At 51.2% G+C, this 25778-nt stretch overlaps 1 long non-coding RNA gene across 1 annotated transcript in view; it reads right to left on the bottom strand.

Annotated features, from left to right (window-relative positions):
• LOC108556160 (uncharacterized) overlaps nt 1–25778 on the bottom strand; it is a 50143-nt gene that overhangs the window by 21340 nt on the left and 3025 nt on the right. The window contains exon 2 of the long non-coding RNA XR_001890808.1: nt 1877–1979. This is a non-coding gene — a long non-coding RNA (uncharacterized LOC108556160). The remainder of the gene's footprint in view (nt 1–1876; nt 1980–25778) is intronic.

The following is a 25778-nucleotide window of genomic DNA, read 5'->3' as shown; positions in this document are numbered from 1 at the left end:
CTCGAACGTTGCCGTAATAACGCAAAAATCGCGCGAGGAAAAACGGGGATGAAGGATCAGCGTTTCCTGCCTGTCACTCCGTCGAGTCTCGTCTCTGGTTCTCGTCGCGCTCGGGCGTCAGGATCGTCTGCATGAAGCGTGCGGACGAAAAAGAAAAAAAGGAAAAAATTAATCCCCGGAAAGTCAGGCTGGGAGAAAGGATACGCAAGAAAGCCGGGAGATTAAACCGGAAGATATATTGCGTATCCCGCGCCATAAACAGACTGACGAGACGTACGCGCGATAGGATTGGCCGGGTGAAATGCTTTCTCTCGAATTACCTCCAGCCTCTGACCTGCCCGATGATAATTCCGGCCATTTTCTCGCGCAGCGACGAATACGTCCTCCGTTGTAACGCGTTCCTCGAAATTTTTCATCTGCCTTGATGGAATAATCTAGCGGCAAACGCGAGTGTCGCGTCGCGTTGAAATCCCGAAAGATGCAACGATACGCTCGGCAAAAAGATTCGCCGGGGGAAAGGAGTCACTCGGGATCTAGCTCGCCTATCTCCCGAGCATCGGGACGATCGAGTCCCGACGCGGTACCTTCCTGTCCGTGATCCTTAATTTCCTGTGCGCCAACTTATTTGTATACGCGATCGACTTGGCCGCACTCCATTCGAGGAAAGAAGGGAGTCGCTTTTCCGGCGAAACGCCGATGACACCGGTCATGCCTGGCCGCCATCGCGGCACATCTTAGCCGACACCAGCAACGACGAATCTAAATTGGAATCTGTTCGGGGTAGCGCTCCGGCAGCGAAGCGACTGAAAATCGCGCAGAGTCGACTAACATCTACACCGGGGCTCGAAAACCGTTCCAACGTCGTTTCCGGTTTTCGAAAATGTTCGTATCGAGGTAGAAATTAAGAGAGATCAAGCTAATTAACCCCATGCCCCACGATTTAACCTCCAACTGGTGACGTGACCAAATTCACACCTTATTTTAGCGACGCGTGACAAATTATTGTATCTATACTAAAGTGAGAAATAAATTTCACTCCGATTACTAATAAAAATCCACTTCCTATTTGCAAACTATCGTAGTAGAATTAATTTCATAAAATCGCATAGGAAATACTACACGTGCTGCGGCAAGAACGCACGTCACCGATTGAAGGTTAAGTTCAACGTGACGCGTGCCATAAGCGACAACAGAGTCGGTCACGCGGCCAGCCATTTCGAGAATAACAAGTAACGAGGGAGAAAGACATCGGCAGAAACTAACCACGTGTCTGACTAATGAAAACAATCGTTAAACGTTGCAGAAGCACGTCTAAATTACTATTTGTGGCGACCTCGAAAGACCGAGAGCGTTCGATGCCCGGTCATGAACCGTGCAGGGCCACGTGTCGCGAATCACGGTTCTAGAAAGATCAGAACCAGCGACAGCGTTCCGTGACGCGTACCCGCAACAAGGGAAAAGGACAATCGAACACACACATGCCACGACCCGGGTGCACGTGTCGCGAATCAAGGTTCTAGAAGGATCAGAATCGTCGAGAACGTTCCGCGACGCGGGCCCCCTGCGAAGACAAAAGACAATCGGAAACTCGCATATAAAAAGTGATCACACATGAGTGATCACGTCGGACCTCGATAAATGATCATACTAGACCAATTAACGCTCCCAAGCTATTTTTCTAGCTATGTAAATTACTGGGTTCCTCGACAACGCAAACGAGCGGGTACCTTCTTTGTGTCCAACGAAAACCCCCCAACCGATTCCTCAACTATTTGTTGAGTGGTCCCGAACTACTTTATCACTCCCCCCTACCCCCCACTAAATTATTCTTATAACAATAAAAAAATTGTAAGGATTTAAAATAAATATTACTCACCGAACTCTCGTTGAACTCCAGCTGCGTCGAAGTCCCGATGGCACGTGGCACGATCAACACAAACCCGGTCACACGTCCGAACGCGGCGAAGAACAACACGCAACTGCGAACAGGAAAACGTTTGCGAAAATTATCCACGAGCCTGCTCGAGCGTGCCGATGTTTACACGTTGAGCCCTACAAACCATGCCTCTGGCTACGCATGTTTGACTAGATCTTCTTACCTCGAGTCGCCCGCAACATTGTAGACGAGGGTTCTAGAAGCCTAACTTCCGCTTTTCGCTCAATGGATCACGATCATCGATATAATTGGACAATGAACGGTGGAAAACTGTTATAATATCGATCTCGGTTCGTCGAAACTGTATCAAAGGGCCGTTATTTTTTACGACGGTCATAAAGAACAGAGACCCATAGGAGTTGGATTTTTGTTACGGATCCAGTAGCATTTGATACATTTGTTTCATGGTTTATTTCGGTTCTGTATCGGTTACCGTAGCCAAAATGGGTGCAATTCGACATTTGTGTTTCGAAAGCTGCTGGAACCGATACAGGTAAACATTTTTCCTGCGTACGCGTTGAAAGGGAAAGCACTACGCGATGACCATTACGGGTTATTTTGAAAATCGTATCAACGCTGGTATACAGACTCGATGGGAAACAAAAGTTAGCCCGTGTGCCGAAACTCTTGGACGACCGGAAAAACACGATGGAATGATCGCCGCTGGCTTTGACGAGACGAGAAGACGAAGACGAACGGGGATGGAATATTTTCGCGAGCACGTCGCTCATGCGTGCTCCGGCCGTCGAAATCCGCGTGATTTATGAGGATGACAACGCACCGATGGTCCGGCAAATATCGATTTTTCGATATTCCCGATGTTCGGCTTCGCGCGAAATATCGGAAGGATACGCGCCACTCGGTCTGGCTGGTCCGCTCGGAATTATCATACGTCGAACGATTCCTAAATTAATTCTGTTTCGCTGCGAGCGGCCATCGGCGAACGAATCGTCGGGAAATTCTCACGGTCGAGTTTCCGCGAGCCACGGATCGTCGCATCGGTTGGCGCAATTTTTCGGCAACCAATCGGAATTGGCGCGATAAGGAACGCGACGCGACGGAACCGTTCCGGCAATTTCGCCGGGACACACGCGGTGAAAAACTTTCGCCGGGGTGAGCGCAGCGCCGAAGAAAGTAAGCTTTCCGACTGTTCCGTAATGAAAGCGACGTCCCCCGCTGGTTCCCGCATAACGATTCTTATTTAAAGGACTGCGGGAACAGCGACGCGCTCTAACGTCGCAACGTATTTACGCTCTAGACGCAGCTGCAGCGACCACGGCGCGCCACCAACAAGTGTTTTATAATGCAGATTAGCCAGGCCACTCCGGCAGCGGCCGCGTCCGCGCCCCTATCGCGATAAGACCCTCAGCGACTATCTTTGCCCGAGGATGCTGTCTGACGTTGGAATTAACCGTTCGTGCCCTTAATTTTTAAAGTTATTTTATCGACAAAGTAAAATGCCCGGCCTCCGCGTTCTCCGCGACTCTTAGCCCGCCTCCTTCGTTATTTTCTTTCCACCCACCCCTCGTTACCCGCCCCCCGTGCTCCTGTACTTTCCTAGCGGCAGGACGAGCAAATCTTTTTCAATCTCTTTTGAATCCTTTACGAGCACGGTGAGATTGGAGAATAAGAGATCAGGGTGGCCGTGGGGAGGGGCTGGGGTCGAAGAGAAAGATGAGAATGAGGTAAATCTCGCAAAGAACGGCGGAGGGTGAGGGGTCATGGGACGGCGTGCAAGGAGAGAGAGGAGAAACGCTGGCGGGGAAAAAGGGTGGGGAAAAAAAAGGGAAAAGCGGCAGGAAGCGGTGGCGGTAGGTATGGGATTCGGAACCTTCTTCCCGTGTTTTTTCTCCCTTTCTTTTCCAGAGCATCGATAATCCCTCCGCGTAAATCCTTAAACGCGTCATAATGGACTTTGCTCGGTTATTATCGACTCCGGCTTCTACTGTCGCCGGAATTCGCCGCATTTCCCTAACCATACCACGGTCCGTTAGTCGGTCCTCGAGCAGCGAAGCTGCAGGAACGGAAGATCGACAAAGCAACGTGGCGGAGGAAAGGGTGAAACACTGCCAGGAAGAGGGGCGAGGAGGTTGCGGAGGTTGCGGAGGGCGCGGAGAGCGAGGAGGGCGAGGAGAGCGAGAGACTAGACGGCGAGGTCACACCTAGAAGTCGAACTTGAGCAGGACGATTTAGTTGTGACTGGAGAGGAGAGTGCGAGAGAGCGATAAGTGCTCTTCAGTGTTAAATCCACAGGGATGGCGCGGTATATAGGAGGCGGAGGATGATGCGGGGATGAAATCCGCTCGCAGGTGTTAAAATATTCGTTGTGCCAGGAAGCACGGTCTCGCTCGCTATCGGATGCTGAAGCAACACACTCGAAAATACTTTCACGCTTGATCGCTTTTCCTGCCGCACAGGCAGAATGAAAGTCGCGACATTATACGGCAGCCGGCTCGTATCGCGGATCAAAACAGACCAGCGGGAAGAATATTTCCAACTAGATCCGGCAAATTTATGAAATCGACTGGTAGATTTTTTTCCGGTAATAACATTTCACCCGACGTACCGTACGGTCCATCGAGCTGTAATTTATCGACGGTATAATACGCGTACACGGGAACAACTATAAACGAAACAATCGGACGATGTGACGCGATACGTGGCGTATAAACGGGGGAAAAATAAAATTCTAAATTGGACGGGAAAATCAACGATCGAGTCGAAACGTCGGTTGAACAATTCCGCGAGATTAAAAGAGTTCGAATCGCCGTGTCGAGTGACATGGTTACAAAGCGCAAGATCGCCGCAGGGTACTCCAGGTTGTTACGGAAAAGTCCACGGATGTTCTAAAACGAGCAGAAACGCTCGAGGTCGATTTGCAACGCGGCGCAACTATCTGACAAGAAAAGAAAAAATTCTCGAGCAACGTCTCGCGACCATGTTCGAAGATCCGCGTTATCGTTCAAACGAGAAGAGATATTATTTATGCTGGAAAGCGTTATCCGTGCCGTTTTCGCATTCGTAAACGAGTTGTCCGTTAGCCACGCGACGTTGTCGCGAGACAACGACGTCTTTCAATCGCGAAAGTAGCAGCCGATGGTAGCGTATGGAAGAGGAGGCGACTCGCGACGCGGTGTTTCGAAGCGTTGTCGCGAACAATTTCGCAAACGAGAAACCGTTGTACGTTAAAAATATACAAGCATGGCAGGGCAAAGTAGTCAAAGTATAACAGCGATTCCCTTGCCTCGTTTCCTCGATATTATCGCAATTCCCCGTACCGCGGGAACCGCTGGAAGAGAAAGCGTTGCTTTCGGTCGCAACGACGGCGACGCTTATGTACTATGCATGTTGGCGCATCACGACACATACGGGACCGTCGCGGGGAAACACTTTAATGGTACACCGTCTGACGGCTAAGACCGGAAACGAGTGGAAGCTGAAATCGGAAGGAGAAAAAGTCCCGGATACTTTGCCGTGGCATCGACAATGCGCGAAGAGAGCACGCAGAGCAGTCGAGTCGACTGGAGTCTCGACGACGAGAGCCGCGCGTGTGTGTACACGCGTGCATGTATGCATGTACACGCGAAAGAGACACTGAACCGTGAGAGAGGAGAGAAGAGAGGAAGGCGTACGTGTACATACGTAGCATGTACGTACATAGCCGTGTACAAGAGGGAAGAGCCAGCCTAGGTTCGAGTTACCCAAACTCCCATTCGATTCGAGCGACAAACTTTGCAAGCAGTTTGATCGTCGGAGTTACAGATTCACCGTAGAACTCTGAACTCCAAATGGGGAATCTATTATCGAAGCAGCGTTTACACGTACACGTTCGTTTACGCGGCTTGCCAACCCAGCCGCTGTCATAGCTGCCGCGATCCACGTCCTGATCGTGGTGTCAACTCGTGCCCGGGAAGTCGTAAGTCTGAGATCGAGACACCGGAGCCGGCTGACGTATCGTTGAAGCTTCATCGGGCAACGTAATAACCTCTGCGCACTCTTCGTCGATCGAACGAACGTGGGGCCAGCCGAAATTAGTCGACGCTGATACCACGCATCGCGCAATCTATTCCTACCGTGCCTTCCCTTCTTCTTCTTCTTCTTCTTCTTCTTCCTTTCCTCTCCTTTCTTTTTTTTTTACGGTCGAAATACCAGTCGCGAAAGCTTCCCGTAATTTTGCGAGAATCCCTGGATAAACGGGGTAAGCTTGAAAGGTGGATGCGGGTTTCCTGGCAGATTCACGACGTAAATACATTTGTCTCTCCTCCTAAGTGGGCTGCTGTCTCTTCGTTGCCGAATAAATGCCAGCCAAATAAAACTTCCTGGCTACACACAAACGCAATTACCGGACGTATTCGAGAAGAAGGGAAGAGGTAGCGAGGCTCGACCGGACGAAAGACGCATTGCCTTTCCACGGCCCGTCCCGTTTCCGCCATTTCCCGAACCTACGATTCAACATTCCGCCGAATTAACCACCCACCCTGCCTTCAGCCCGACCATCCCCGTAACCGTGCGTCTCGATAAGTGGATAAGGAAAGCCCTGAACGCGAAGGGACAAGCTGTCCAACGAGGCATTGCACGGGAGAACTGAGAGACAATAATAGCCAGGGTAATAGCTAATAGCCGGTAACTGCGTCGTTCGTAAGTCGCTTAAACTCATCGGTTGTATCGATGCAGGCATCGCGAAGCGTAACAACGTCCGTAGGCTGCTTTAGAGAAGCGGAGTGCAGTATCTACGCTTCCATCTATCGATCTCGCGTATTCCACGCGTACCTATATCGACTTTGGTTTCCGGGAAAACGCGTAAATAATTGCGAGCCATTTTCGCCCAGAAACATCTTCGGTTACCATCTTCGTAACTTGGCTGATATTCGCCCTTGCTTGTTCCTCGGTTCTCGCTATTCCTTTTTATATCGTATCTCGTATTTCTTTTCTTCGGTATTCCGATGATGCTGCGCTTTTTTATCGCTAAAAACTCCTCCTTTTACGCGTCTCGCGTTGTTTTTTATCGCTAAAATTCCGTGAAAGGAGAACACGGCCAAAGCGAATATGCATATTTTACAAAGTCGCAATTTCGCCACGGTGAGATAATCCTGGCAAGATATCGTCGCTGGGATACCAGCAGGGTTGATAGATTATTTCCCACCGCTGATCCGGGATGGACACCGTCCACGGAAATAGTTGGGACCGGAAGGAAAGCCCCAGGAACGTCCACAGCAGTCGCCGTAGTCGCCAAGAACGATTTTAGAGAAAGTGGCCATTAGCGACCGCCGAATGACCGCAGAGTGAGCGCCATCCGCGACAGGTAGTCGACCAAGGGATAGTTGATAACGTATATAGAATAACTTGAATCGCTCGGGCGATTCGCAGAAATCGAGAGAACGCATCGGAATAGAGGGAATTAACCGGAAGCCGGGGTAAAAAATGGCAGCTCAAGCTTTCCGTGTATCCCGACGATCGAAGCTTGAGCGGAAATAACTCTGGCTCGATAATAATTAATTCGTCGCCGTACTCGCGACATTTCCCACGAAAATTATGGAACCGAGAAGCAGGGAAATAAATTTCAAACATTAACGTTTCAGCGTCTGGGAATGAATATTGGACGGGGAGCGACGAAGAGCCGGGAGGTTCAAAGAAATTTTCAACGGAGTAACGTGCAATTTCGGATATCACAGCATCGCCTGGTGTTTCTACTCGGTGCACGGGATCTCGCTGCATCGCGCGGAGGCTATTACACCGGCGCGTAGACATTTTCGTTTACGAAAGATATCGCGGCTCGTTCGGACGGAAGATCGCCAAAGGGCGTGCACGATAGAAATTTTCATTTCACTGGAGATACACGGAAACTTTATGAATCGAGTTCGCCTTTACACATTTTTTTCCATACGCATTGACCGTGCATAAAAAGCGATGGCGGGCGGGGGGGGAGGGGGCGTAGCTGGATGTTCGATCGCCGTAAAATTCCTCGGAGGCACGTCAGTTTCCGTACAGTTGGAAAACGAAGAAGCGGGCAAAGCGGAAATGCGGCAAACTTGCCGGGGGCCAGGTATGTCTAGATCAGCCACCGATAACGCAAGGAATTGCATGCCCGGTAATTGAAAAGCAGACAGGCAGAGATGCCTGCGAGAAAACCGAGCGAAACGTACGTGCGAACGTACTTTTTCCATAAACGTTGCGCGATTACGGACAAATTACTACGTCGGAGGAGTCGGACCGCGTTTCTTCGGTAAACTTCAACTCTCTGCCCCCTCGCGGAACGCGGATCTTTCTCATTTCCGAGAGTAATTTTATTCGTTACACGCGAATGAATTCCACGTCGTTAGTTATTCAAACGGACCCCTATCCGTTCGAATCGACGAAACGAAGGACGCGAAACGAGAATCCCGACGAGGAGGAAACCGCGATGGGGAAGAGATAAGGAGAAGCACCGAGAGTAGACGACTAGCCGCGCACACGGTGTTGGATGATCATTGCGAGCTAATATTTCCAGATTACTTGGACAGGGTGACGCAGTGAAAGGCTAACGTAGGCAATAGCCGATATCGTACAGAGCAACGTGTCTACTGGCGGATACATAGGTATATGCAGTCGATATCCCCGATATTCCCGATGGCGCGATGCACCGGGCAAGCGCGTAATTAAAACTGACGCTTTCGTTTCGATGTGCGGCCTATACAGAGCCGGTGGTGGACGAGCGCGCGCCGTTATACGGCTATCTCGGCCTTTACTTCCGCCGCGATTGCCATCGAACGGCAGAGAGAAAGGGGGAAAAAAGAGAGTTTTCAAAATCGCCGGTTGTCCGTCAAATATGGGCTGCATGAAAAACGGGAAATTATTGGGCAGTATTTCCGCGCGCTCGGGCCCCTCCCCGCCGTCGCCCCCTTGCATCCTGAATTTGCATTCGACGCGCGCGCGCGACCACCCTCCACGCGCGGTCACGCGAATTAAATTTCACGGCTATCGGTTTGGAGCCGTGTCGCGGCAAATATTTATTTGATTCCAACCGATACCATTATGATGTAACGTCGATTTATTTAATGCTTTCCACCGGTACCCCGCCCCTTTCGACGATACGAAATAACATAACTGTCTCGTTCGAACGATGAATGAACGTTGGAGGCGCGTGCTGCCGGAACGACGAATACGACCGATGAAACTCGGCGATCGTTCGGCTCGAAATTCCCGATGCGTTCGTTAATCGTAATTAACGTATACGCGAGTTTGATAATCCGGTGGAGCCGAGACGCTGCACGAAATCGCAGGTTAGACGCGGTTGGTGGAAAGGGGTTGCACGAAGGAGCCGGAAACAGGGGCTGTTAACACGATACGTAATGCCGGCACGTAGGCGTGAGTCGGTATGATAACCGAGATGCGATAACGATTTTCAACGGGCCCGTGTATCGTGTCGAATCCACGATAAATCGAGTTAGTTCTTCTCGGAAAACGATAAACATTGCCGCTGACCGTTGTTGGAGGTACGGCGAGATAAAGGGTACACGCTGTTTCTTCCTGCTATTTTCTTCTCTTTCGCGTATCACGTTTTCCCCCTTTTCTTCTCCTTTTAATTCCACCGAGTCGATGAAATCGTCGCGAAACGCGATTCCAGTGACAAATTGAAAAATCCGCTGCGCCGAATGTCGCGCGCGATTTCCCCCCTAATCTCGGGCTTTGCGAAACTATCTATAATACCGTTTCATGACCGTACTAATTACAATCTCGCGATTAAAATCCTTCGTCCCCGGAGGCTGGTAGAAACCGGGTAAAATTGGAAGAGAACTGCGGAAGAGCGGAAATATCTATAAAAGAGCTTTGTCGCGACATTACGAAGGAGCTTTCGAACCGTTTCGAGCGAAAAATTCCCAGGGAAATCGAGTTACGCGCAATTTTAGGGTAGAACGAGCGGGCAAGGAGAAACAGAATCGTAGAAGCGGTATGCCAGGGAAAAGTAAATTAATTTGCTACCCCCCGGTTTTCGTAGGTTTTCCGTGGCGAACGAGCTTGTGTCCCTCCGCGTAAAACGGAGCTGCACGGCGCGGATTATGGTACGGTAAATGTAGGTGTAATGCGTCCATGTAAAACCCGTGGATGCGTGACTCCGGCTCGTATCGAACACAATAGCACTGCCGGGGCTGTATTTTTCGTGTACACGTAAAATCCATTTGGTCGTTCGACATACTGGGTTGTCACTCGGTACAATCGCATCCTCCTCTTGTCGCGCGCGCGGCTACGGGTCAGCTTTATTGTCAGCGCCGCCAGAATTCCGGCTTTCGCATCGAAACGAAGAGCAATTATTCTCACCCACCGCTGCGAGCTTTTAATTGTCCGCGTGCACCACCCTTCCGTCGCGTTCAAAATATTGTATTATTTTTCTGTTACGAAGCAACCGCCGCGACCGCCGCTAAAAGCGCATTCTGACCTTTTAGATTTTTCCATTAACCGACATCTATCGAAGCGTACTCGACCTTGCGTCGTCCCAGTTGTCTTCCGTATCCTGTTGTTCCCTTTTCTCTTTCTCTCTGCACCGCCTTTCTCCTCATACGCGTCTCTCGCTCTCGCCCCCTTTGGCGCCCGCTTTCTATCGGTATTCCGTGTCACCGAAAACTTTATCGAACACCGTTAACGAACGCTTCCCCCCGGTTTACGCTGCGGGGTATGTTAAACGTTGCTTCGAAAACACTGTTCACACTTTCGGTGGAACAAAACGAATCGACGCGACTGCGAGAGCGTTCGATTCCCGGCTGAATTAATAACTCGTAATAAAAGGACAAGCGGCTGTGTTTCGAGGAACGGTGATCGTAATTTGAATTACCGGATACGAGTTTGGCTAACCGGAGGTCTTAATGGCGGCGTTTCATTCGCGCAAAGTTGGTCTGTCGTTCGAGGAATTGATCGACAGGGGGTGGCAAACGGACAGCCACCGGCGATACGCCTGGGTACCGAATATATCCTCGATCGATGGACGGTAGGCGTGGAAAAGGAGCGGAATCGCGTGGAATGAAATTTCCTAAAGTACGAGTGACGAGACAAGGGAAAAAAGGGTGGCGCGTTACGAGCTCTTTAAGCTAAAAGCGGCGGCCAATTAAGAGTGAAATTAAGTATCGCCATTAGGGAAGGACAGTGTGCATCGCGATAACGCTAGACCACACGCGGCAATAATGGCTGGAAAAAATTACACGACAAACCGGCTGGTAATTAATCATTCCACGTACCCTCTTCGCTTGACATCATTGGGTTATCGTCCTTACTAATCATCGCCGTATTTCCAGCGTCGAAAAGCGTCATCGATTAATAATGATTCATGCAGGCGGAACAAGCGAGCTGTCTGCGAGAAAAGAAAATGGGGAAAAAATAACAAACTACCCCCGGAGAATCCCTATCGGCTCTGGCCGATCTCGGCCGTTCTCGGCGTACGACGGACGACGAGAAAGGCGACAAAACTTCGCAACAAGCTTAGGCTCTAACGTAATAAGTCCCGGTCGTATTCCGTCGGTGTCGAAGTCCCGAAAGCAATACTTTCGGCATTAAAGTCGACGCGTCATTTTCCGCGGTTCGCATCGTTCATTAACGAGGAAAGCCTCCCCTTACACGGCTACGCTGCTGCCGCCTGTACCGCCGTTCCTTTTATCGGGATCCCCTCTCGTTTGTTTTCACGACGCACGAAGCTGGTCCGGCTTATTTCGCCGCTCGCCCGGGCGAAACTCTGTATTCACCGCGTATCGCGTAATGCCGCAGCATTACTGCGGATGTCTGAGCTCGCTAACCGGTAAATATGAGTTTTCACTTGCCACCCTGCCCGCCAGCCCATTCCTACTCTCCGCCTCTATTTTTACCTCGTTAATTACGATTACGCGTCGTCCCAAGGCTCGCCGGGTAACACGTTTGCACAGCCCACGACTTTCTTCCCGCAACGCGAAACCGACGAAAATCTCCCGTGGTTGTCCACCGAGCGTACTCGAAACAACCCCCTAACCGAGTCCAAGCAACGGGACGAGGAATCGCTCTCGAACCGCGTAAACGGGTCACAGAGGTGTATTAATATTCGATGATGGGATTTATCGGGGAGACACTTGGAAAGTTTGCGAACGCGCAAAGGGAACAGCTTTCTTTCTAGCATCGGATAACTCGATGCAAGGTTTCGTGTCACGGTGCGCGCGCAACGTTCCGTTAGTTTCTAATTAAACAAGGGAATTTAGTGTATCAGCGTCATAGTTCCGGGCCACTCGAACTGGAGTAGAGACTAGAAGTCCTGCGGCAGCACGGAAGACGGTGCTGCGGAACGAGGAGAAACAGCGAAGTGGGAAGTGGAAAAGGGAGAGAATACTGGAAACTCGAGGAGGATCTACGACCTCGATTCTCTGCCCTGAAATAGGCCCGAGTCTTCCTGAGGTCGGTCTTCGGTACTTCGACCTGCGGAAGCAATATTTCCACGGGACTTCCGAGAAACGGCGAACCCGCCGGCAATTAGTCAGGAAGTGGCTGACAAGCCTCCTCCACGTCTTTGGATCGAGCTTTCCACGAATTGACCGCCTTTGTGCGCTCGATCGCCGATTCGATATTGCCGCGGACGCCCGCATACCGGGATTAAAGATCCTCCCTTTCTTCTCAATTAATCGTCTAACGAGAGAAAACGAAGGGGCGAGAGAGGGGGGCGGGGAATGATCGCGGGGGGATCGATCAGGAGTGGAACAGCAACGAATAACGTTGGAAACGTTTCGTGGACTTGGCGTGACGTGGTATCTCAGCGAGGGGACAGCCACCACCGCATGGGCCAACTAAATCATCGTACGTTCGCGCTATTTCGAACGACAAGACAATTCGCGCGATTTTCCCTCGATATAATTCTTCTTTAATGGCTCGTAAATAAAGTGCCATAAATCATGACTTTCGTCGCTTCGCTGAGCCTGCCAAGCCATACTCGGTGCAGCCCGTTTGGATCCACGATACCAACGATGAAACGCGTAACCATACCGTGAATCGTAACGGCCGGTGTTGGCGCGTTTACGCCACGCTCGTATCACTGCAATCGCGATACGAAGGCCAGAGCGGCTGCCGCATCTCTGGTTCAGACGATCGGGAAAATGTCAGGATTTCGGTTTTATCACTGGCCAACCACGGGCTACTTATTTCGGGCAACTACCCCTACGGGACCTGTAAAGCGATACACCGCTTTCCTCCGGCGACTGTTCCTTATGGGCCGCGACGGAACGAAATCGGACGAGAGAGTCCGCGCGATACAACACAGTCGCTGGCGGATAACGGATGCCGCAATATCTACGGGCACGCGGCGCGATTCATATAAATTACCCGGGCTGACGTGATTTCAGTCGGGCCGTCGCACGTTTCGTTACACGTCCAGTTAACGCGCGGATTTGTCTTCCACGATGAAAGCGAACCTGCGGGTCGCGCCATTCTTTCCTGTTCCCGGCACGAAATAAACCCGAGGCATACGCGTTCTCCGGCGAACCTACTTCTTTATGCATACGTTTCCCGGTCCTCGTATAATGGGATCAGTCGCGAGAACAGGGGGTAGCTGACGAAGGATAATTACAGTTCGACGGTATTCCCCGCTCGAGTATCCAATTATCGGACCAACGATCGGCAGTTGGTCGATTGAAAAATTCCAAATTCCATGCTTTTAAGAAGCGAAGGAATTGTCCGGTATTATGCAGTTCTTGTTATTACCGTCGCATCGTTTTAGCAATTGAGCCTGGATAAAAGACCACTTTATATCGTGTGCTGTTGCATAACGAGCACCATTACGGACATCTCCAGTCGGATCGTAGGCTCTCCACTCTCTCTCTCTCTCTCTCTTTCTCTCTCTATCGCTCGCGCTTTCTCTTCGTGCGGCTCACGGCTTCCTCTCCCAGTTCCATTGCAGAAAAGTGCATTGTCTCTGTCATTAAATTACGCCACGCTAATGACCGTCCGTCGTCGTGCACTGTAATTTATGTAACTGCAGCCCGTTATGTCACGCGGTGATTTGCGAACGGCGATGATAAGATCGGCGCGCGACCGAGGGGAAACGCTGAAAGTAGTATTACTCGGCGCTGGATCAGACGCGATCGAAATACCACGGATGATCCCCTTCCGCCGCGTAGATACGCTTCTTATTGGCGTATCGCGATACGATGCGATACGCGAACACCGCGTATCGCGTATTATTATCCGCGTGTTCCATTTCCATGTATATTTTCTGCACATGCACGTTGCGGCCCGTACCTACTCCCGCGGGAGAAGACGTTCCGCCCGTACGAAAATTGTACACCGAGGACATATTCGCGGTAGCGGCGCGCGTTCCGTAAATGATATTCTCCGTGCCGGTCCACGTCCGCGGGCTATTATTCGCGCGAAAACGTCTGCGTCGTGATTTCCTATTCTACGGCTCACCGGGTTTCATTAATTAACGCCGGACACCGTTCCGGCGCACGCGGCTAAGACGCGGAGGTAACTACCGCTGTTTACCCGTTTAATATCTTCGAAGAGTGCGCTCGATTGGATGAAAACGGAACGGGCCGATGATTAATTTCAGCCGACTCTCTTTTCAACGGCGTGGCAATTAGCGCCGGCGCTAATTAATCGCGCGATGGCCCGCCCGTGCAACGTGACTTTCGAAAATATCGACAGTATCGAAATCAGGTCGTAACTCGATTACGAGGAAAGATTCGTTATCGCGCGGCCCGCTGTAAAACGAAACGATCGTGGCCCGTTTCGATTCCTGTTTTATAACATCGGCCCCACCGGCTATGCTCGTGATTTCTGCCTACATACCGTGCAGATGCCAGCGTGTACACGCGCCCTATCGCAACGGGTATTAGTATGTACGACCATGCTAAACTCGACTTTTCCCTTTTTGCGCTTTTATTCCGCCGCGGCGAAGTGGCGTAGGCGATGCGAGCTATGCTTTGGATCGATCTACTACGCCGAGGAACGGAGAACGGACGCGGAGTAATGGAAGAAGAACAGCGAGAACTCGCGGAGGAGAGCGACAGAGAAGAACGGAGGATATTACTTTTGCTCGTTATCGGTTAATTGGAATCACAAGATTCCCGATCGTTTCTGAGAAGCCAGACTTCGCTAGTTGCCTCTCCTCCAACCCTCTCTCTCTCACTCTCTCTCCCTCTATCTCTCTCCCACTCTGGCATTCTCTTCCTCTCCGTCTGTCTTTCACCGTGCACGCGGCTTATCCCCGCGACTTACGTTCGTGCGGGAACAGTGAGACGCGGAAGATGCAATTACCGAGCCAGTAACAAACTCGTTTGGCACGATAACTGCAGCACCGTGTTTAAACTGCAATCATGTATCAGCGCGATAAAGACATTCGCGAACGGATTTCCCCCAGTTTTTAATCGTCGATGCCGCGAGGCGGGGAACAGATCTATATTTAATGGGAATCCCGAAAGCTCGCTAATTTATGATCGTCGCGTCGATCTCGCGGTCAGATCGGCCACTAATATACGAGAAGCAGATACCGTTCGATAACGTAGACGAACCGACTATCGTCGTTTTTCTCCTCTCCCTTCTTCTTCTTCCTCTTCTCGTTCTGTTTCATCCCCGTCTTCTTCCTCCGCCCTTCGACCCTATTCTCCCGTCCGCTTTTTTTCTTCCACGAGAAATCCGCAAAGACAATGGGATCTCTGGTCCACAAAAACCGATATTTCCGTCGTCAGAACGATTGTACGCGGCTTAACGATCGACCCGGAAAAGGAAATTTCATCTTCTCACGAAGTGCGGCCCTTTTTATTTCTCCTCTCCGTCGTTTTTCGTTACCCGGCTACTCTTTTCCGCGGCCTCCCTTTCCCTGCCTCTTTTATTCCTCGCCTTCTTATTTACAGCGGCAAATAACTCCTTTTGCGACGTAATATCGTTACGGTTATGTAGTTTCGCCGATACGCCGGTTCTTTATTCTATTCCAGGGGATTCGTACAGATCCACCCTCCCCTTGTATGCTCGCCACGTTTCCCTTCTTCTCGCAATCTTTTCCTCTCCCGTCTGCCTGTCTCGCTGCCTCCCCGCCTACACGCCGCTCTGCCTCTCTGTCTGCCTCGCCGTCTGCCTATATTTTCAGCTATCGTCCGAGACAGCCTATTCCTTTCCTTGGCAAGAAGACAGAAACGGTCTCTGTCGCGAGATTCAACCGATATTCAGCTCCGCCGGCCGAAATTGAACGATTTGTCGTATAAACGTCTTTGAGCCGATTCACAGCACGGCACGATTGATAAATCCGAACATCTATCCGCGGAACCGCCGTCACCGGCCGCGCTCGTGCGGAGTTAATCTTCCAAAGAGTCTGTGGGAATATGGAAGAAAGCCGCGACGAGCTCGTGGAACACCGTGGAAAAACCTAACAACTCGAGCAAGCGTCTCGGGCACAGCCAATACCAACCCCCCGCCGCACGCAAACTTTCCCCGTTCTTTCCTCTGATCATCCAAGTTAAGCCGCGTTGGCCACGATTCGCGCTCGTATCTGCCAGCTACCTGCACGCGGACCATCCATGCGCCCCGAGTCTACCTAAACCTGTGCATACACCCGGCTCTGCGATTATGATACTCGATGTGGACTTAACTAAAAACAGGTAAAGAGGGAAAAGAGAGCGAGAGAGAGAGGGAGAGTGGAAAGAAAAAAAAGAAAAAAGGGGTAAAAAGAGGGAAAAAAGGAGATATCTCGTAACGCCAAGTCAGCTCACCTAGAGACCAACGTCGACGAGCGTACTTCCAAGAAAATCCTCATTAGAGGAGCTCCTCCGACGAACGTCGCAGCCGCGACGCTGCGAAAAGCGCCTAATTAATTATTTGCGTTTTCCGTCGAAACGACAACGATAAGCAGCAACATCGCCGCGTAATTGCCTGCCGGCGAAAGTAACGATAAAGACAATGGGTCGGCACGTCTCCACCTTGTAATTGAACCCTTTCTACGCTGTAGGCAAAGTACACGACAGCTGGATGCGCGCTTTAATCGCGACTAACGTAACCCTACCGGGTGTCTCAGCCACGGGCCGTAACGACGATTTACGGGCTAACGAGTTCGCACTTCTCGAATTTCCCGGATGTTCGCATGATTCTTCCCCCGCGTTCACCCCTGCCCGTACTCGCTCCCTCTGTTCTAGCCAGGGTTCCCGCGGCCTGGTACCCTCCACCCACCGTCCTTCTCCATCGCTACCACCACCATCACCGACACCGCGCGCCGTGTCTTGAGCTAACCAACGAAAGTTCGCCCCTTACATTATCGTCGCGGCGCCGGCAGCCGCGAGTCGGTTCTTGCGCTTGCGGGTGCCGCTAACTTTTTAACTAGTTGCAAATTAAAATTTAACTCGAGGGTACCCACCACCTTCACCTCTGCTGGCGTTTCTCGGTACTTTCTCGTTTCCTGCCGGCGGAGAGCGGCATGCTGCGCACCGAGAGGCGAGCGGAGAAAAAGAGAAAGAAAGTTTCCCAGAGTAGATTTAAAAAAGAACCGGAGGTCGCTGAAAGTTATAGGGGCCGGAATCGAAGACGTTCGAGACTCGAACGTACTTCGATCATTTTTACGAGAAGTGCCGGTCAGGAGAGGAGTGTACCGCGCACCTAGGATAAGTTCGCGGCCTCTACGTCGATGGTGTTCTATCCAGCATCCTTAGCGTTTCGAGCGTGATCTACGCGTCGACGCGACCGTCTTTCCGCGGTTGTTCGTCGGACACCGAGATCAATGGGGGTTTACCGGGTCGTAAGGATGAACGGTGTTTCCATCTCGAGTACTTCCGATGCCTAATAACCGTAACAACGCTCCCGCGAACAACCGACGGATTTAGTTAGCCAGGCATAATGGGCCTAGGGCGAATACATCGGTTTTTCTTCTGAATGCATCGCGAGGTAACGAGCCAGAACCCCGTTACCGCGCGCTGCGTTTCAATTACCGCTCGACGTATCCTATTGTTACCGTATCCACGGCGTGCGTACCAGTCGACGACTCGGAATCTCCGCGAGCCGGTTGGAGCGGCGGAAAAATAATTTCGAAATTGCCGCCAGCGATTTTGCACGAAACGGCTGGGTGAAATGCGGTTGCCGCGGCGCGAATACTCGCGGACGGGGAGCGTAACACACGGGCAAGACGACGGGTTCCGCGAGAAAAGCGCGGAAAAGGGTATTGCAAAGAGAGAAGAAAGAGTAGGTAACCCCTTTTGCGACGGGCCGAGGGCAGGACGAACAAATTGCACTTCCCAGTCTCGTTAAAACAATGTCGTCGGGGGAACAGAGAAGAAGGGCGAGCCGTGGCGGTGAAGGGGTGGGCCACGGAGGGTGGGTGGCAGCAGGCAGGGGGCGGAGGAAAGCTAGGTGGCTGCTGCAGCTTCCAACGAAGCAGTATTCAGGTGGAAAGAGCTCTTCGCTCGTTAGCATTTAATTGAGAACCTCGCGAAGAGAGGACTCCAGTCCCCGGTAACGACCGGTCGACGGGCTCGTTTAAATATTTTAATAATCTCTTGTATCGCGAACGGCGATTCGAATATTTAGCGGCACCGCGATATCCAACCCCGGCCTCTCCCTTTACCGCGCTCATTGGAAATACATGGCAAAAGGATTCACGGTAGGAGTACCCGCCGATCGAATTCTACCTGCCTACCTACCTACCTACCTACCTACCTACCTACCTACCTACCTACCTACCAATCTATCTATCCATCTACCGACCGACCTACCTACCTGCCCCTGGCAAGAACGCTCTCGCTTTCCTCCGCGTTTGGACACGGATTTCGCTTTGTCGAAGCAATTAGAGCGAAATTTATCGATCACTCGAGCGTCGAATGCAAATCAATCGAGTAACGACGCGACCGAACGATAGTCATTATCTCGCGATACCGAACGACGACGAGGCATCGTAATTTTAAACATCCTCCGGATTTACATCTCTCGTTCGCGATCGGGGTTTCGCGTGGAAACACCGATAGCTTTTCCTCCTCGATGGATCTTCCATTTTTTATAAGTCACGGCTGATTCGGTCAGCTCTATCCCGTCGTTAACTCCATTTTCGTCGGATCAAACGAAAAGAAGAAAATAAGGAAGCACGATTAATCGCATCGTCGATTCGATCGACCTGACCTCTATTCACTCGCGAAGTGGACCGTTGTAACGAGTGGCTTATATCGACCCGCGTGAGCGGCCTTCGAATTTTCCGGTCTAATGGAACGTACCATTTAGGCGAGCACTTTGAGGCGACTCGATTTTCTCTGTATATTATATTTTTTTTTTTTTTTTTTTTTTTTTTTCTCCTTCGCGTCGTTACATCGACACACCTGGCAACACCTTACCCTACCAGGTAAGCGGTGTACGATAGGCGCCTCGTATCGTTGAACATACGAGCCTTCGTATTGTGCTCCAGCCGAAGGCTCGTTTATCACCCATAGAGCGATAATCAATTAATCGCGTGAATACGGTCGCAGCGAAAACTCGTATTTAATATTTAAACTTCTTCCGCGGGAGATTAATTCTTCACGCTCCGACAGGGCTTCTATGATCGACCTATTTATCAGCAGTCTTTCGCCACTTTTCCCCGACGCTCGCGTTAGTACGGAACTTATCAAGCGTTCTAAAATGTATTACTGCTGGTTCGTTAATTTTTCAGAAATATTTATGCAACCCCTACCCCGGCGCTTTCACGGCTACCCGGCAACGTATCGTCGATCTTGCTTTTCTACGGCCATCATTTACGACACCGTTCCGTCCTGTAATAGCCGACGATTTCGTCCACCGCCTTGCTTCTTTATTAAAAACGTTCGACAATGCATCACGGATAACGCGCCACGTTTAATCGGCACGAATTCCCGCGTCTCTTCCTCCATCTATCCTGGCCGTTATGCCCCGGCGTAACGAAGAGAATTCGGAGAGGATCGCGTACGAGAGAGCGCGTGTATTCTCAGCGACCCGCAAAAATGTCATTAGCTTTCGCTATGGGAATGCCCTTTGACCTTTGCACGGCGAGAGGAAACTTGACCTGCGGCCAGCGTTAACCAGTCGACTTTGTAACCTGTTGTCGCCGTAGGTAGGTCGCCTCTTTCGCTCTTTCGTTCTCTCCCTCGCTCTCTTTCTCCCTGTTTCTCGCAGCCGCGGTCGATCGCACGACCCTGCTATCCTGGACCCACACGGCTCAACCCCCGTATATCCCTATCTTTCAACGAACGCTGCGTTAGTCGCCCCCTCCCACCTCGCCGTGTCGTGCTTTTCGGTAGATCAAGGTGACCCAGGTTCATTAGCTCGCGACCGGCGGTGTACGAAGTTTCTCGGAACCTTAAAGTAAAGAGGGAGCTCGACGAGACTGCGCAACCCCGATTAGCTTACGCTTACAGGGCATCTATATGTCGTCTTTGGGAACGATCGACAAATATAGCCGGGGTATCGTGTACTTCGACGGCATTAACCGGGTCTCTCTGCACGGATTTCACGGCCGTCGGCTTCGTGTTTATACACACCGTTCGTGGAATGCACGCCGGTACCTGGTGGTATTTGTTGTTTGCAGTTACTCAGCCCTCTCTGTTTTCCTCCGTCCCATCCCTCCGAACCATCTCGACCACGTCTCGCTCCCGCTACTCGCCACCAGTCCACCCTCTCTCTCGCCCTCAGTAGACCAAGAATGCACCACGCGTTGCCCCGTGCAAGCACGATGCAGCAACATACCGTGTGTACCGAGGGATGCTCGGGGTGCAGGGAAGGAGAAGACAGTCTGCTGAGAGGGATTTTATTATACGGTAGAACGGAGACCCGCAGGAATATAACCGTGGAAATGCACAAATAATACGAAAGCCGCAAAACAGGCGGCAGTGATAACATCGCGAACACGGTGACAAGAGGAAGAGACGAGAAGAAAACGTGCCTTCCGTTCAAGAATCCCGCTCCCTTCCACCTGCCTCGCGACCTCTATCGCGACCCGCAGCTGCGAAAGCAACGAATATTTTTCATTGCTCCTCTGGATCTGGTCCGGTCGAATCTCGCTTACGACGGTTCTTCTGCCAATTTGCGAGAGGCTACGCCGCCGGAGCGACAGTCGTTGAAAGAGAAACGACGATTTCCCCGGGCCCCGAAGACTTCGCCGAGTGACCGATTTGGAGGTAAACGAGAAGACGCTTTTATGACGCTGTAACGAGATATCTTAATCGAAATCATACGGTTAATGCCACGGAGAAAAAAGGTCAGCGGTTTTACGCGGAATCTAAAAGTTTCACGAGTGCGCGCCGGAAGATAATCCGGACGCGCGGAGGAAATTGATCGATCGTCCTCTTTGATCGACTCGCGGTTCGAGAACATTACGGAGAGCTCTTCTGCTTCCCCACCTTCCACTTCCTCTTCCTACGCTTCGTACGGAGATTACCTAATCCGAGGAATACACGAAGGAAAAGCACGGTATCGGAAGGTTTCGGATGTCCGAGCGATTTTTGATCACGAGAGGTCAGAAGAACGATAGCCGGTTCACCGGCCACCGTGGCCTCTCTTTTGCTCTTTCTCGCACTTGCGTGGGCGTACAGGGGCGGGTAGGAAGGTACACGGTTTGCCCATTATCGGGTGTTTACGACGACGACGAGGGGCATAGGAGGAGGCACACACGAGGACGAGGGTCGCATCGCCGCCGGTGGAGATCGCATCGGCCGCTCCGCATAATAACTAGCTACCACGCATTTACATTTTAATACGGCCACTCTGCATAGCGGATAAAAGGTATATAGCCGACGAGGATGAAATCACCGACCTCTGCGTCGTCATCGACACCCTCCGCGTCGTTCGTTGCTCGCGGAAATAACCGGCAAATTAGCCGGAACCAGGCTTGAATTGCAGCTTCTCGGAATTTTTCCCTCGCCCCGGTTTTTCCAACGGCGAATTCTTGTTTTCGTTGCCGTGGTGAAAAATACGCGAGACGATCCCGCATCAGAGTCGATGGGGCGCGAGTTTTTACAGCAGATGCTCTTCCTGAACGTCAAAGGAGCAAGCGGACTTGTTATTAATGCAGTTTGCGCGAGACGTCGAGGGCTGCAGTAAATTAAAGAGCACGCGCTGAAAGGGGGACGTATTGCTCTACTTCCAAGAAACGACTACCAGCGCGAGGACATCTTTACTCGATGAAAAATGTAAGCTTGTCTACTACGGAACGGCTGATTGTTGTTTTACCTCCGCACATGGAATATTTAATCCACGTCAACGCGTAAACCCGCGATATCATCGGGAGGAAGTAGCGAATCGCGCGACGAATTTTTTCCCGGCCGTGTAAACGAAAAAGCCATTCTCGGTCCCATTCTCGTCGGAGTTTCTTCCTATCTTACCGAAAGGATCTCTCCGCCCCGATGTCCAATCGCTCGATCCTAGGCGCGTGTAAACGATCCGAGATACGATTGGTTCGCTAACAAGGTCGCGCGATATAAAAGTTGCACGCGTGTGTTCGTCAAAGATCATCGATTACCCGGGGGTAAAAGTCGAAGGGTGGTTCTGCGTTTCGCGTTCCGAGATCCCGGAGAACCAACTAGATGTCCATTAAGATAAGTCTCGACCATGTTTAATGGCGAATCCAAATGTCGGCAACAACGTTCGCCGGCGTGGCGGTCGGTGGTGGGAATGGCACGGGGGTGGCGGTGACAAAGAAGCGAGAAACAGGGGCGATCGTTTCGTTTCGTAGTTTATAGCGTTCTCTCGCGACGTATCCGAAATGCGATACTGTGGCTGGATAGGCCTTGAAAAATGTTCAGAAACAGGAAGGAGATAACCGGTTAGCTATTTCGCAGGAACAACATCCGATGAAACGAAATCCATTCCGCTGGATAAAAGGAAAAAGAGAAGGGAAAAGAGGAAAAGGGGGAGAGAATAAAAGGAAAAACGAGCAACGAGACAGGGGACGAAGAAGTGATGCAGAAGTAAAAAATTATTAAACACGATGATATCGGTACCATCCGGGCCGATGCAAATGGCCTATAAATTTAAAAAATGGCCCGAAATTACATTGAAAATCAATGCGCTGGAGAAGGACAGGGTGCGCGACGGAGAGGGTGCGCGTTTTAATAAAAACTCCCTACTCTTTTTGTCAACGTGCGCAGCTCTCAGCGATATTAAAACCCGAACTCGAACGCGGCTCCGGTACACGTAGTAGTTTCACCGAAATAAACGAGGCTAGATATTCTTAACGTTTTACTGGATGTACCACAGAAATAAAAAAGAGGGGAAAAAAAAGGGGAAAAGGGGGAAGGAGAGAAAAAAATGAAAGAAGAGAAGAAAAGAAACAAAGCATGGGTGGAACAAAAAAGGAACAGATTGACCTTATTCCCATAATAGCTCGGCTCTGCCATTCGATCGACTCTTGTTTATCAATGAGAATCTAAGCCGCGAATAAACGGTGGAACGTCGATAACCATCGCGCTCGTACACCCTCGCGATTCTGGCAGCGGCGAAAGCCTATCGATCCATAGTATCGATCCGACCTGCTTTTAGATCCCAGCTGTCTCGCTGTGCCGAGCATGTTTCGTTATCTGCTCGATCGTTCCGCTGTAATCGGTTCTACGGTCACACACGAAACAATGTTCGCTTTCCTGGGGAGACCGTACCGGCAAACGATGAAGCTGACGCTATACGATCGTGCAATGGATGCAGAGAGAATGCCGGTTCGCCTCGGTGCATGCGTCCCGATGCACGCAGATATACAACGGTGATTTATTAGGTGGGGAATTCCAATTCGTGGTCTGATTCATCGTGGACCGCAGTCGAATCCGGTAAACATCTTCGATCCCCTCTTCCTAACGATTCCTCTCACGGTTCCAGCGCGTGTGTGTCGTCCCTGAATTTCCCGTCCACCTCTACATCTCTCCCTCTCTCTCTCGCTCTCTCGCTCTCTCTCCCTCGCTCTCGGATTCGCCTGTCCCGTAGAAATCCCATTTACACGGACGTCCGCTCGTTTCCACTGATTAGTTGCTAAACAATTAGCGTGACGGGAGCGCACCGAGCGATCGCGACCTGGATCATAAAGGGAGGAAAAAAAAAAAAAGGAGCGCTGTCTCGTTCGGTGAGATCCCAGAGCGGTGGAGCGATACGCCGAAAACAGATTTCAAAGGGTATCGAGAGCGGGCTTAATTGCCGTCGCAATCGTCGATAATTGTATATCCATCGGTTTCCCTAACGAGAAAATGAACTAATAGGGGTAGAAACGAATAACGGTCTCGCCCTCCAACCCCCTGGCCATCCTGCCCCAGTCGTTATCGCGCGAAGTTAGATTGGTTTCGCGAAAAACTAACGACTCGGCGCGTGATCCTCTTTTTACGTATGTAGAACGAGTCTTCGCCTTTGACGTCGCGTCGTCCCGTCGGCGTAATTGAATGGATTCCGTTCCACGGAACTGATAAACGTTTCGATCCAGGTCGCCGAGCGAAAAAAATGCAAGAGCAGCGGGGGATGGTCGTTAGCGCCCCGTTTTCGCCACGTCCACGCCCTTACGGCGTCTAGCCATCGTTCCAACTAATCCGGCAGCGTCCCAAGTTAACTTCTATCGACTGATTGGCAGTCCGCGAACGGTTTATTGCGCCCCGGTCGACGATTTCGAGAATAAGCCATCACGAACAGCGAAACGCTAGGCGTCTCGACGGCCTGCGCCGGCACAGGTCAAGTTTCGCGCGTGCCTTCGCCGGGAAAAATATCGGCCTGGAAACGGTGAGTTATATCCCCGTAAGGTATCATTCAGCGGTAAGAGATGGCACGGTAGCTATCCGATTCCGTTATCTCGGCGCCGTATACCCTCCTAGCCGTGGATTCCGTGGCGAAATAACAGTCCGGAGGAATAACGTATTCCGTCGGTCGGGTCTTTCAGCGTCCTCCTAGGTATGCTCGAACACGTCCGTCTTCATTCGCCTTTCACCGACCAACCCTTTCTTCTTTTCTCCTCTGGCCGCGAAAGACGAAGGCCGGGCAAGAAGGGAACAATGCGACGCGACATTGGGTGCGGGCGAAAAACGGAACGGACTCTGCTCGCATATGTACCGTCCTACGTATGCGCGCCCTTAAAAAATTCAAACGACGTTCATTGTCCCGCGGTTTTACGAGTCGGACGGCGATGGAGGAATTAATAATTACTCCCACCCTGCGCGCCGCCGCGCCAGAAACTCATAGCTTTGCCAGGAAAAAAAAGGGAGTAGATTGAAATCGCCGTCGCGATCGTACGGAGATAAGTCGCGCGTGTATACGCCGGAATGGAAAATGATACCGCGCGACGAAATAGAGAACCGTGGCTGAACCCGAACAACTAGCCACGAACGAGAAGGAAATTTATCGGCGATGGGCGAGATCGATGAGACCGAAAAGGCTCCCGTGCGATATATATCCCCGTAGGTACACACGTGTGAGTCAGCTATTAATACCCACAAATTATAAATAATGTCGCTGCCGCGACCACAAATCAGCGTTTGCCGTAATACCGGCGGAGGGGCTTTCGACTGGTCGGAGGATTAAGCGCTTTTCGAGAGACACCTACCTGCTGCCGCGGTGAGAAGATGAAGGGGGCAGAGGGAGAGAGAGAGAGAGAGAGATACCCAGTCGATTCTGCGTCCAGCTACGACCGAAAACTAAAACCCGGGGGAGTGGGTCGTGGTGCATTAAACTCCATTCGAAGCAATGCACAGCTTCGCGCGAAATCTTCCCCCGATGTTATCGAAACTATCCCGGGTAATATCGATATCCTAGATCTTGACGAAACATCGAAGACAAAAAGACCGGAACCGCTTTCCCTTCGCCCATCTTTCCTTATCGATATCGCGCGCTGCTTCGACGAAAACGCGTGGAAAAGCGTGGATGAAAGTTCTCCGGGGGGGAAGGACGATAAGCCTTATCTCTGGATATTGCCTCTTTACGCCTGGATAAT

This window comes from Eufriesea mexicana, unplaced genomic scaffold, assembly GCF_001483705.2.
Source record: "Eufriesea mexicana isolate 0111107269 unplaced genomic scaffold, ASM148370v2 scaffold474474858, whole genome shotgun sequence".
Taxonomy (NCBI): domain Eukaryota; kingdom Metazoa; phylum Arthropoda; class Insecta; order Hymenoptera; family Apidae; genus Eufriesea; species Eufriesea mexicana.
This window is presented reverse-complemented; position numbering and strand designations above follow the sequence as displayed.